The sequence below is a fragment of the Pleurodeles waltl genome, chromosome 8 (assembly GCF_031143425.1).
Source record: "Pleurodeles waltl isolate 20211129_DDA chromosome 8, aPleWal1.hap1.20221129, whole genome shotgun sequence".
NCBI classification, from domain to species: domain Eukaryota; kingdom Metazoa; phylum Chordata; class Amphibia; order Caudata; family Salamandridae; genus Pleurodeles; species Pleurodeles waltl.
This window is the reverse complement of record NC_090447.1, coordinates 483,054,048-483,067,205: the sequence shown is the minus strand read 5'-3', so window position 1 is coordinate 483,067,205 and position 13,158 is coordinate 483,054,048.

The window sequence follows — 13,158 nt, the reverse complement described above, 5'->3', positions numbered from 1 at the left end:
CCTCCAGAGTGCCCCCACACCTTGCAAAGCAAGATGGCTGAAATCTGGGACACATTGGTGGAGCTCTGGGCACCACCCCTAGGGTGGTGATGGACAGGGGAGTGGTCGCTCCCCTTTCCTTTGTCCAGTTTCAAGCCAGAGCAGGGGACAAGGGGTCCCTGAACCGGTGTAGACTGGCTTATGCAAAGAGGGCACCATCTGTGCCCTTTAAAGCATTTCCAGAGGCTACTCCCCAGCCTGTAACACCTATTTACAAAGGTAAAAGGTGTAACACCCTGCTCTCAGAGGAAATGCTTTGTTCTGCCTCCCTGGGACTGATCTGCTCAGACCCCAGGAGGGCAGAATCCTGTCTGTGAGGAGGCAGCAGCTGTAGCTATAGTGCAAGCCTCAGAGAACAGGTTTGGCAGTACTGGGGGTCCATAGTGGAGCCCCCAGGATGCATGGAATTGGCACCCCAATTCCAGATTGGGAATAGGGGACAAGTCCATGATCTTAGACACCGTACATGGCCATATTCGGAGTTACCATTGTGAAGCTACATATCGGTATCGACCTATGTGTAGTGTACGTGTGTAATGGTGCCCTCGCACTCACAAAGTGCTGGGAAATGGCCCTGAACTATGTGGGGGTACCTTTGCTAGTGAAAGGGTGCCTTCACACTTAGTAAATTTGCACATAACCTTCAGCAAGTGAAGGTTAGACATATAGGTGACTTAGAAGTTACTTAAGTGCAGTGCAAATGGCTGTGAAATAATGTGTGCATTATTTCATGCAGGCTGCAGTGGCAGTCCTGTGAAAGAGTTTGTCTGAGTTCCTTTTGGGTGGCAAAATAAATGCTGCCGCCCATAAGGATCTCCTGGAACCCTAATGCCCTTGGTACCTGGGTACCACATACTAGGGACTTATAAGGGGGGGGTCCAGTGTGCCAAATGAAATTGGTAACTAAAGTCACTAGCCTACAGTGACAAATTGAAAAGCAGAGAGAGCTTAAACACTGAGGTTCTGATTAGCAGAGCCTCAGTGACACAGTCAAGCACTATACAGACACACACATAAGGCCATAAACTATGAGCACTGGGGTCCTGACCAGCAGGATCCCAGTGAGACGGGCAAAAACATACTGTCTTACAGTTAAAAATTGGGGTAACATGCCAAGAAAGATGGTACTTTTCTACATCCGGCAATGCCATAATGAGGGCCTTTGTTGCTTTGTTGTGGTAGCCTGCTGCTTGCTGCTTCTGTACTGTGATTGAAAGGACTGGACTTTACTTTCTACATCTTGCTTTCCAAGGTTCTCTAAGGGCTTGAACTGAGCTTGTCTCCTGTTACAAAGTCTCATGGCCATCAAAGACCTCACCTATTGGTACTTGGGCTCTCTTGCTGAGAGCACTAACTTGCCAAGGGGTGCCAAATCCAGTTCCTGTGACCTTGTAAGTGAGTTCTGACGTAAGAAGACACTAAGCACTGCGACTCCAGAGCAACTTCATAACTGTCTGACTCTGTGCCACCTGCAACGGAGCCGTGGTCCCTATTGACTGCAATGACCGTGACCTACAACACAAACCCAAAGCTGCCACAGCACCTTCGAAGTCACACCACAGCCTGGGTCCTGAGTGCTGGTGTCCCTCACATCTGGGACACCAGACTCCGGCTCCTCAGCAGCACCTGTGGACCCATGGTGTTATTGTGACATCGCAAAATGGACCCTTCGCTTCTTGATCTGCTGGATTCATTGACCCCTGCAGGGTCGTAAGGAACCAACGTCTCACCACCAACACGCATCACCTCCCCTGCAACCGTAAGGAGTCGATACTGCTTAACAGTAAGGAATCCTGCCTAGACTCACCAGTGGCAGCAAGGAACTAACGTTGCACCGGCTCCTCTGAAGCCTCACCTCCCCGACTCCATGCAATGACTTTGTGTCCTCATCATTTTCCAATGTATTGTACCTGGGGTCCATTCGACTCTGTGACCCTCCTGCACTCCCTCGCGAGTGTCGTCAGACTGTTGGGAACAACTCCGTCAAGACACTGTGGTAGACCCAGTAGGAGCTATTCTGTTTCTAAGAGCTTTACTAAGATTTAATTTTTAAAACTTCGTATCTTCTTAAACTGGTGAGGAGTACTTTTGTAGTGTTTTCCGTATGCTTCTGTGTGTATACACATATTTTACATATTGCCCCTGAGATAAGCCTGACTGCTTGAGCCAAGCTACCAAGGGAATGAGCAGGAGTTATCTTAGCTGTGTGACCCCCTTACCCTGACTAGAATGAGAGTCCCTACTTGGACAGGGAGCTCTCACTGCCAACTAGAGACCCCATTTCTAACACTAGTGATCAGTGGTGAGGATAGGACTTGTATTTGTACTTTAAATACAGTGATTGATATACACTACTTCCATATCACAGACCACTACACCCCAACATAATGGTTTTGATCGTTTTCTTTTTTGCAACTCTTGAGTTTTGGCCACAGTCATGCCTCAGTCTGGTGAGCAATCAGTGGTAGCTTCAAAATTGGTGTTTGAGCAGGAGAGGTTGGAAACCTGCATGGGGCAACAGCTCCAAAAGTTCTGCAGGAAGTTCAAATGTCCTTTTAAACACCTCACTAGGAAGAAGGAGCTGCAAAAGGTGCTAAAGGCCTGGTTGACAGTCAGAAATGCTGATGAGCACATGGTGGATGGGAATGATGGTCTGGAGGAGGAGGAATAAAGTCTGCTCCTGGGATGGCTGGAGGACCCAGCATCGCCTGTGGGGTGGTGGACCAGTCTGCATGGTGGAAAAGCTCCATCCAGAGCTGACAGCAGTGCTTCCTCTTCAGGTCTTTCTTCAGAGGAGCTGGAGAATAGGCAGAGAGCTAGGAAGCTCAAGTTGGAAATGGTAAAGCTCAGGTTAAAGCAGAAGAGAGAAAAAGCTTTAGAGGAAATGAGACTGGACCTTGAGGAAAATAAATCTTATAGCTCAGGACCACAGACTAATGGAGCTGGAAGCCAGAAAGGCTGAGTTCATCTCAGATGGTGGCAGTAAAGTACCATTTCCAGTAATGAAGAAAAGGTCTACATACCCAGAGACTTGGGCCCATATTTATACTTTTATTGCACTGCATTTGTATAATTTTTTTACGCTAATGCGGCGCAAACTTACAAAATATATTTGTGTTTTGTAAGTTTGCGCTGCTTTTGCATCAAAGAATGACACAAATGCAGCACAAAAAAAGTATAAATATGGGCCTTGGTTTCTAGGGAGGAAGGTGAAATACATCAGTGTGGTCAGGCATATGAGGGAGCTCCAAGTGTGCACAGGGTTCCATAGGTGGATTGGGGAAGTGGCACAGGTAGTCATATTCCTGGTGGTGGTAGGGATACTCTACTCGCTCTAGAAGGGAGTGACAAGGAGAGGTGTACCCCCAAGGAGGAAGCCCTTGTTAGAGAGTATGGATTAACGCCAGAGGAGGGTAGGTTGAGTGTAAAGGGCAGTCAGATATTGTTTCACCAGGTAGGGGATGATATGTGGTACTTTTCAAGGCACTGGAGTTTTGGGTGAAGGGTAGCTGGTTAACACACGTGAAGGGCTGTACAATTTGATTGCTTGAGAGCATATGTTCAGTCACAGTCTTCAAAGCTACACCAACACCTAGTGGAGTGTGAGTTCCCTGACCCCAGGGAGCTAGCATGGAGGCATACCTCTGGGGAGTGATCCCAAAGAGGATGGCTCAGGTGTTCCCCATCAGAGTGAGGGGGAGGGTTGCAGTGATCCAGACAGATCCCTGTGTAGTGGGGGGGAGGGGGAGAAGGGTCCCACATCCTTTCCAGGAGTGGGAGAAGGGGTGGGCGTGGGCAGGGGCTCAAAGTGCCCTATATTCAGCCCAAATGCTTAGATTGCTTTCAGAGGGGGCACAGGCAGGGGGGCCTGGTTTGTACTAGGAGACCATCTCCTGAAGGGAGTCCCATAGTATCAGGAGAACTTGGGGGGTGGCTGTCACAAGCATCCCACTAGTTCTTGTGTCTGACAGCACCACTCCGGAGATGAGGGTACAAAAGTCCAGGTGGAGGACTGAGAGGGGGAGACAGTCACCAGTAAGAGGACCAGTGTGTCAGGTGTTGCCCGCTCTGCGATCAGAGGATCCCAGGAATGACCCTGGTGATTCTACTTTTGTCCCAGGAGGGCTTTATGCTCTGTCAGATGGGAAGGGGTCAGGAGACCAGCACCAGGCAGACTCTCACACAACAATTGAGGAATGTGTTTCCCTGGGGGTTTTTACTCTCCTGGAAGTCCTGGTTTGCCAGGCACATGCTCACCCCAAGGGTGCAGACCCTGGGCTGGGGGACCAGCTGCAGGACAGCACTCCTGAACTTGTGGGAGAATAGTGGAGGATAATTGACACAAGAGCTTTCACAGTTCTGGATTCTGCGGGTACCACTTCCAAAAGGAGGGTACAGAGCCCAGAGAAGGGGAGAAGGGGGGCAAACTCACCCCTGACTCCTGTTTGTCCTAAAGGTACAGAGACTGGGAGGGAGGACTAGTCTCAGGATACCACCCCTGAACTGGTGTGAGGGAGAGACAAAGGGTGCCAGTCACCTGGAGCTACCACCCCCACTCTGAGAAACCATAGAGGTTAGAGAGCCATGGAAGGGCTGAGGCCTGGCTCTTAGCACTGAGAGCTGTCAATGGCCACTGTGGGTTGCTATCTGTGTGGACAGAGTTGCCCTTGGGTTGGGGACAGGATTCACACCCAGAGGCATGTTTGGGCCGCATTACAACATTGGTTGTGGTGGTACTCTCTGCCTACTGGTATATATCTGTGAGAAAAATAAGGTTAGGTGCTGTACAAATGTGGTCCACAGGTGAGGAGGATTCCCCATGGGTTAGCTTAGTGGGCCCTGAGATTATGGGCAAAGGAATCCAACTGGTTTCAGAAAGGTATAGAACTGGTACTCGCCCTTACTGTTGCAAGCCCGGGTCCATGTTCTATCGCTCTAAGCAGGGAAGTCCATCAAGGTATTGATTGGTCTACTCTGGCGTTCGGATGTAAGGGGGAGGGACCTGGTCCCTTTCGCAGGGTTAGTCCCAAACTTTGTGCCTCTGATCTCCTGTTTTTTACTGTGTGCTGCATTTAATTTTTGCTGGTTTTAAGACTCCAGGTACTTTACCACTGCTGACCAGTGCTAAATTGCAAGTGATCCCTTTCCAAACTGTTTTAGTGATTGGTTTACCCCTGATTGGCATATCTGATTTAATAGGAAATCCCTGGTAAAGAGCACTATGTGTGCCCGGGGCCTGTAAATAAATTGCTTCTAGTGGGGGTGCAGCACTGATTGTGCCTCTCATATGATTAGCCCTGGAAACATGTCTCAGACCTGCCACTGCAGTGTCTGTATGTGTCATTATAAACTGCTATTTCCACCTGGCAAGTGTACATACTTGCCAGGCCCAGACCTTCCCTTTTACTACATATAAGTCACCCACAAAATATGCCCAAGGCAGCCCCATGGGCAGGGTACAATGCATTTAAAAGGCAGGGCATGTACTGATGTGCCATACATGTTCTGATAGTGAAATACTGCTAAATGCAGTTTTCTCAGTCTTTTATGTGTAATTTACAATTGGGGGCAGATAGAAATGTGGAGTTTGGGGTCTCTGAACTCACAGTTTAAAAATGCATCTTTTGATGAAGTTGGTTGTTTTCGAACGGTGAGTTTGAATACGCCGCTTTTACAAAGTGTGCATTTTCTTCCTTAACCATTCTGTGCCTCTACCTGTCTGCTGAATACATGTCTGGGTCAGTATGACTTTTGGGCTGTTTGTGCATTCATTCTAGAAAGTCACACAAAGGGAGCTGTGATGTGCACTGCATATCCTGATTGCCCATTACCAGGCTGATAGGTCTTCCTGAACTGGAGTGGTGGGAGGAGCTGACACTTGTACCTGAATAGGGCTGTGCCCTCCTTACAAAAAGCAGTCTTTAACCCCCTGGAGTATGTCTTGGACCAGAGCAGGAAAGGTAAGGTTGTGTACACTACAAAGACTCTTCTTTGAAGTTTGCCTACTTCAAAGAGAGAAATTGGTATACGTATTGGACCTCAGACACCACAGAGTTAGAACACTTCTGGACAGAGAACATTCTGCCAGGAAGGAGAGCTGGAAGCTGTAGCAGGGACTGCCACTCTGTCTGTGGCTTTGTTGTACTGACCTGCTTCCGTCTTGGGAGTGAAAGGGCTGGACTTTGATTTCAACATTCCACTTTCCATGGTTCTCCTGGGACTTGAACTGAGTTTCTCTCCAGTTTAGAAGTCTCAAGGCCATCTAATACATTTCCTACCAGTGGCTGGGCTCTATTGCTGAGAGTCCTGATTCGCCAAGGAGTTCCAAATCCAGTTCCTGGGCCCTTGAAAGTGAACTCTGGTACCACTATGAAAAAACTAAGCACATCGACTCCAAAGTGACTTTGGAACTGTTGCCGCTGTCTGACTCTGCATCGCCACCTGCACCAGAGCTGTGGTGCAATGACCATGAACTGAGAAATACAACACAGGCCCAAAGCCGCCACAGAACCTCTGAAGTCCCACCACAACATGAATCCTGAGTGCATGTCCCCAATGTCTGGGACACCTGACTCTGCTGCAACACATGTGGTCCTCTGATATGACTGTAATACCGCAAGTCAATGTCTTGCATCTTTGCCTGCTGGATTCATTGACCTCGCTGGGTTGTAAGGAACCAATGCCATGCCACTGATGATGCATCCACTTCCCTGCAACCATAAGGATATGATGTCTCACCTCCCCTGCCTAGCAGTAAGGAACCATGCCTCTCCTCCATGGTGGTAGTAAGGAACCAATGCCATACTGGTCCCAGTGATGCTTCACCTCCCCGACTCCATGCAACATCTTTGTTTCCTCATCATTTTCCAGGGTACTGTACCTGAGGTCCATGCAACTCTGTTACCGGCCTGCACACCCTCGCGAGTTGCGTAGAACTGTTGGCAACTACTCTGTCAAGAGGATGTGATAGCCCCAGTTGGGACTAGTGTGTTTCTAAGCGCTTTACTAAGATTTAATCTATGACAATTTCTATCGTTACTTGTGTATGTTGGGTTTCTGTTCTTTTAGTCTTATTTTACTCAGATAAATATTGGCTATTGTTCTGAACTGGTGTGGAGTACCTTTGTGCTCTTTTCACTGTTACTGAGTGTGTACAAATACTTTACACTGTTGTGTAGCCATTTTAGTTATAGCTCCATGCACGTTATTTTAACACAATAGACCGCTGTGCACTTTAACCTAGATATATTTTATTCAACTTCGCTTTATTATTGTTACAATAACCATTTTTACGGTCATGTTCTATCTAACTGTTTTTGCCTAAGCCAGCACTCTGTTCTCAAACAAGACATTCTTGATCACTCTGTGCTTCTTCCAAGGCTAGAGCACGGAACATTGCCAGTGAATGTGGTAGAAGTTTAGTCTTCAACATTCGTAGAAAATACACATCCTTACGTAGGGACACTTTCTCAGAATATCAGGTGTGTTATTATAAAAATACTTCCTTGTCCCTTACACGTTAGAGGGAGATTCCAGCCAGGGAACCACGACTGTATGCTGATTGCCGAATGCTTCGCTACAGATGCTAACGCAGACCACAGGCCTTTGCTCAGGTATGGGGGTTGATGTCTTCCCAGGGCAACCTAAAGGGCAGAATTAGAGCTTAACATGCTGTGCTATATCCTAGCCTATGTAGGGATTAATCCATCGAAAATAGTGACAATATGATAGCGTTGTTTTTTATGCTTCACTCTTCTCGTCACAATTCTACTACTGTCATATTGTGTCGTCCTGGTTATTGCAGCTCACTCTTTGCTTTCTAAGATGCAGTCATTTTATTAAACTTATTATAGAAAATATACTGCTTCTGTTTGTCATTTATATATGAGACTGAATTGTAAGTGAGAGAACCGGATGAGACCTGAGTGACCACGACTTCCCTGAGAAGCCCAGTATGAAATGCGCTCTGCTGGCCAAAGCCAGAGCAAAACCCAGATTGGAGTGACAGGTGTTACCCACAGTGGGTTAGGCTTAGTCTCCCACACCACAGACAATTCTGTTGCTCAAAATCCAGTAGTCTCATTAGAATAATGAGAGCCTACGCGACAATACATTGCCTCTGAGATAAGCCTGATTGCTTGAGCAAGCTACTAAGGGGGTGGGCAAGGGTTATCTTAGCTGTGTGACTCCCTTTCTCAGACTAGAGTGAGGGTCCCTGCTTGTACAGGGTGCAAACCACTGCCAACTGGAGACCCAATTCTAACAGTGCCAAACTAGCACCCATTTAAAGACCTGTACATGTCCTTTGGGACCAGGGCGTGCAGCACAGTATGACCAGGTGTGCCACAAGCATTCAATGACCTTGCAGACCCAGATTTAACTCACAGTACTTTTCCTCTGGAGGCTCTCTCGTGTTGGGAGGTGATGCAGTGGTGAGCTACGCCAGGTTGTTTTCGAGAAGCTGGGGGTCAGTCTGGGTTTGGCAAAACACACAGATCTGACGATCTTTCTCCCGATGTGCAGCGAACAGCTGATGGTGTCAGAAACCTTTGCGTTGTCACAGCAACCAGAGATGTTGCACTGGAAGGGATTTCCTTCTGCACAGCAGCGTCTGACCACACAGTAGCAAGGTAGGTTTTTGGGCCAATTGAACAGCGCTCAAGAATTACTTTCACCCCATTAATGATCAGGCACATGCTATCTGAAGTGCAAAGTGGTTAATCCTCTCCACAGGCAGAGTGCTTTGAGTTACAGGTGCCAGACTCACAAATTGTATAGTCCCACGTCAATGGGGAAGTATTTGATGACCCTGAGACTTTGGCAACAGAGGGGAAGCAAACAGGACCTTAGACAACACTTGGAGGGAAAGCAGAGTCCGTCCAGCTGAGTCAGAGAGGAGCAGGCAGCAAGGAAACAAGTAGAAAAGCAATTCTTCCAGAAAAGCAGTCTGTTTGAGTCCTTTGAGGCTCAATTGAAGGCCAGGAACCACTCTGCGACTAGCAGCTTCACCGGACTGCCCTTGTGCTCCTGACCCCGCCCTCGCTGCTGCCGCGAGTTTGAAGCCCTCATCCCTGGTGTCTAGTGGTAGGCATTGTATCATGTTTAATCTTGTTGTCCTGTATTTAGCATTTCTGGTTGTTTTTCCTGTGTTTAGCATTTCTGCTTTTGTGCCCATTTTTCTGTTTGCTCCGGTTATTGTTGTGACCATTTTTCCTGCCTTCCGGTTCCTACTGGCTTCCCTATCCCAGCCGCTGCGTCTCCTGCATCCCGGCCTCCCTCGAGCCCCCATTCGACACTCCCTCCCACCTCCCAGCTGCTCCTCCCTCCCACCTCCCCATCTTAATGGCGGCCGCTGCTCGGGACTGCGCCCAGCGCCCGTCCCCCTGGACCACGCATCTCCCACACCTCTAAACGCTTCTACACCACCGCAGAGCTCCATGCTCTCAACCCCGACATCGCCTTCCTCACTGAAACATGGATGAACCCCTCATCTGAACCCGACATCGCCATAGCCGTCCCGGAGGGATACAAAATCACCCCAAGAGACCGTGTCAACAAACCAGGAGGAGGAATCGCCATAGTACACAGATGTTCCATCAGGATTTCCACCAACACCAGCGACACCCTGGGCACTGCAGAGCACCTACATTTTCAGATACACATCAACACCAACACCACCATGAGAGGAACCCTCGTCTACAGACCACCAGGCCCGCCCCCTATTCTGTGACGCCATCACCGACACTATCAGCTCCCACTCCCTCGCCTCCCCGGACTGCCTGCTCCTCAGCCACCTACATTTCCACCTGGAGAACACCAGCGATTACAACTCCACTGCCCTGCTGAACAACCTCGCAAACCTCAGCCTCAAGCAACTGGTCACTTCACCCACTCACTCAGCTGGACACACGCTTGACTCCATATTCTCCTCCAGCAGCCACATCACCTTCACCCACACCACCGAACTCCATTGGACTGACCACCGCTGCGTTCACTTCTCCTTCCTGAAACCCACCCCCAACAACATCCGATACCTCACAGAAACTGGAACAAGATCTCCAAGGAACAGCTGATATCCATTCTCACTGAATCTACACCACCCAAAACCAACGACCCCAACACCACCGCCCTCAACCTCAAACAACTGCTCAACGACTGCGCAAACACTCTCGCTCCACCCAAAACAACCAGCAACACGTGCACCAACAATAAAGCTCACTGGTTCACCACACTCCAAGCCTCCAAACGTGAATGCCGGAAAACTGAGAAAGTCTGGTGCCAAGAACAATCTATGAGCAACTACACCACCCTCAAATCAACCATGCGCAAACACCACCAGCTCATCCGGACCACCAATAGATCCTTCTACAAAGAGTGGCTAGACAACAATGCACACAACAGCAAGAAACTATTCAACATCATCAAGGAACTCACTAAACCCAAATCTAGCGACATCAACCCTCCCCACTCACAAGACCTCTGCGACTCCCTCTCCAGCTACTTCCACCGCAAGATCGTAGACATACATGAAAGCTTTGCAACGCCGTTCCCCCACCACCACCACTGACCTGATCAACACTGCTGCACCCTACCACACCAACGTACTGAACACCTGGACCTGCGTCAATGATGAAGAAACCACCCAAACCATGAGCACCATCCACTCAGGCTCTCCAACTGACCCCTGCCCACACCACGTCTTCAACAAGGCCAACCAAATCATCGCTCCCCAGATCCAGTCCGTCATCAACAGCTCCTTCGAGACCGCCACTTTCCCGGATATCTGGAAACATGCAGAAGTCAACGCCTTGCTCAAAAAACCCAGAGCCGACCCCAGACACCTCACAAAACACCAACCTATCTCTCTACTCCCCTTCCCTGTGAAGGTCATAGAGAAGATAGTCAACAACCAACTTTCCCGCTTCCTGGAGGACAACAACATACTCAACTTCTCCCAGTCTGGATTCTGCAAAAACCACAGCACCGAGACCGCACTCATTGCCTGCACCAATGACATCAGGACCAGGCTCGACAAGGGTGAAACCATTGCCCTCATCCTTCTCGACCTCTCCGCAACCTTCGACACTATATGCCACTAAACCCTTCGCACATGCCTTTTCAATGGTGGGATTCACCACAAAGCCCTGGACTGGATCACCTCCTTCCTCTCCGGAAGAACCCAAAGAGTTCTCCTCCCCCCATTCCGGGCCAAAGCTTCGACACTATATGCCACTAAACCCTTCGCACACACCTTTTCAATGCCGGAATTCGCCACAAAGCCCTGGATTGGATGACCTCCTTCCTCTCTGAAAGAACCCAAAGAGTTCTCCTCCCCCCATTCCGGTCCAAAGCTACCAAGACCATATGCGGAGTCCCCCAGGGATCCTCGCTCAGCCTCACCCTCTTCAATATCTACATGGCTCCGCTCACCAGCATAGTCCGACCCCACGGCCTCACCATTATTTCCTCTGTCGACAACACTCAGCTCATCCTCTCCCTCACGAGAAACCTCTCTACAGCCAAGAACAACCTCCACACCAGACTTCTCACCATCGCTAATTGGATGACAGCAAGCCACCTCAAGTTGAACTCAGGAAAAACCAAAATTATCATCTTCGGACCCAACAAGTCTACTTGGAACGACTCATGGTGGCGGGCCACCCTGAGACCACCCCCGACACCCACCACCCACGCATGCAACCTCGGCTTCGTACCAGAATCTTCTCTCTCCATGACCCAGCAAGTCAACGCCATATCGTCCTCTTGCATCAACACCCTCCACATGCTCTGTGAGACCTTCAGGTAGATTTCCGTAGGAACCAGAAGAACGGTCACCCACGCCCTCGTCCGCAGCAGACTGGACTATGACAACATCCTCTACGCTGGAATTACAGCCAAACTCCAGAGAAAACTCCACAGCATCCAGAATGCCTCAGCACGTCTCATCCTCAACCTCCCTCGCCACAAACACATCTCTGCCCATCTCAGAACCCTACACTGGATACCCATCAACAAAAGGATCATCTTCAAAATCCTAATCGACGCTCACAAAGCCCTCCACGACACCGGACTGGCCTACCTCAACAACCGACTCAACTTCTACATTCTGACACGTCAGCTCCGCTCTGCCGACCTCACCCTCGCAACAGTCCCTCGCATCCAGCACACCACGTCCAGAGGCAGGTCCTTCTCCCACCTCACCGCCAAAAACCTGGTACTCCCTCCCCACCAACCTACGCAAGACCCAGGACCTCCTGTCCGTCAGAAAACACCTCAAGACATGGCTCTTCGAGCAGTAGCACCCCCTCCCCAGTGCCTTGAGACCCTACCGGGTGAGTAGCACACTCAACAAATTTATTGATTGACTGATTGATTGAGGTGCACAGAAGTCCTTCTGATAGAGCTTTAGTTCCAGATCCGGAAGTGTCTAATTTTAGGGGGTCAGAGACCCAGTACTTTTTCCCAAAAGTGCCTTTGAAGTAGGGGAGACTTCAAAGAATAGCTTTGAAGTGCACAAGAATCCCTTTCCTGCTAGTCTGCCAGGCTATCTGTGGGGGGTAATCAGTCATCATTATCATACTTTCTTTATTCGGTATTTAGTTGTAAAAGTATGAAAAAATAGAATATTTGTCCAGATATTAAAACACAAGTGATAAAACATGAAATGAATAAAATGTCATAACAATATATTCCCCCCCACTTCAAAATCTACATTACATGAGCAGAGCTGGAGCCATACATTTTTTCAAAGGGGGACCATCTCATATCTCTTTCTCATTGCTATTGCTTTTCTTATAAATTTAAAAACAGCTAAGCACGTTTCTATATCAGCAAGATTTATAAATAAATTAAGCTGTCCTGATGTGTTCTCAGATTAGAAGTCTTCAATACACATATTAAAAAATCATGTTCAGGCTCAAAATATAGAGGGCAAAATAAGATAAAGTGACAAATGCTTTGTTTGGTAGTTTGGTCACACCAACATAGCAGTAAATCATGCACTCAAACACCTTGGACAGGGAAGGCTACCTTAAAATGTATCATAAGCAATCTAACAAGAGATAAATAGCAGCAAAAGTTGGGATTTGTTACCCATACATGATACGGTTCCAGGTCTTC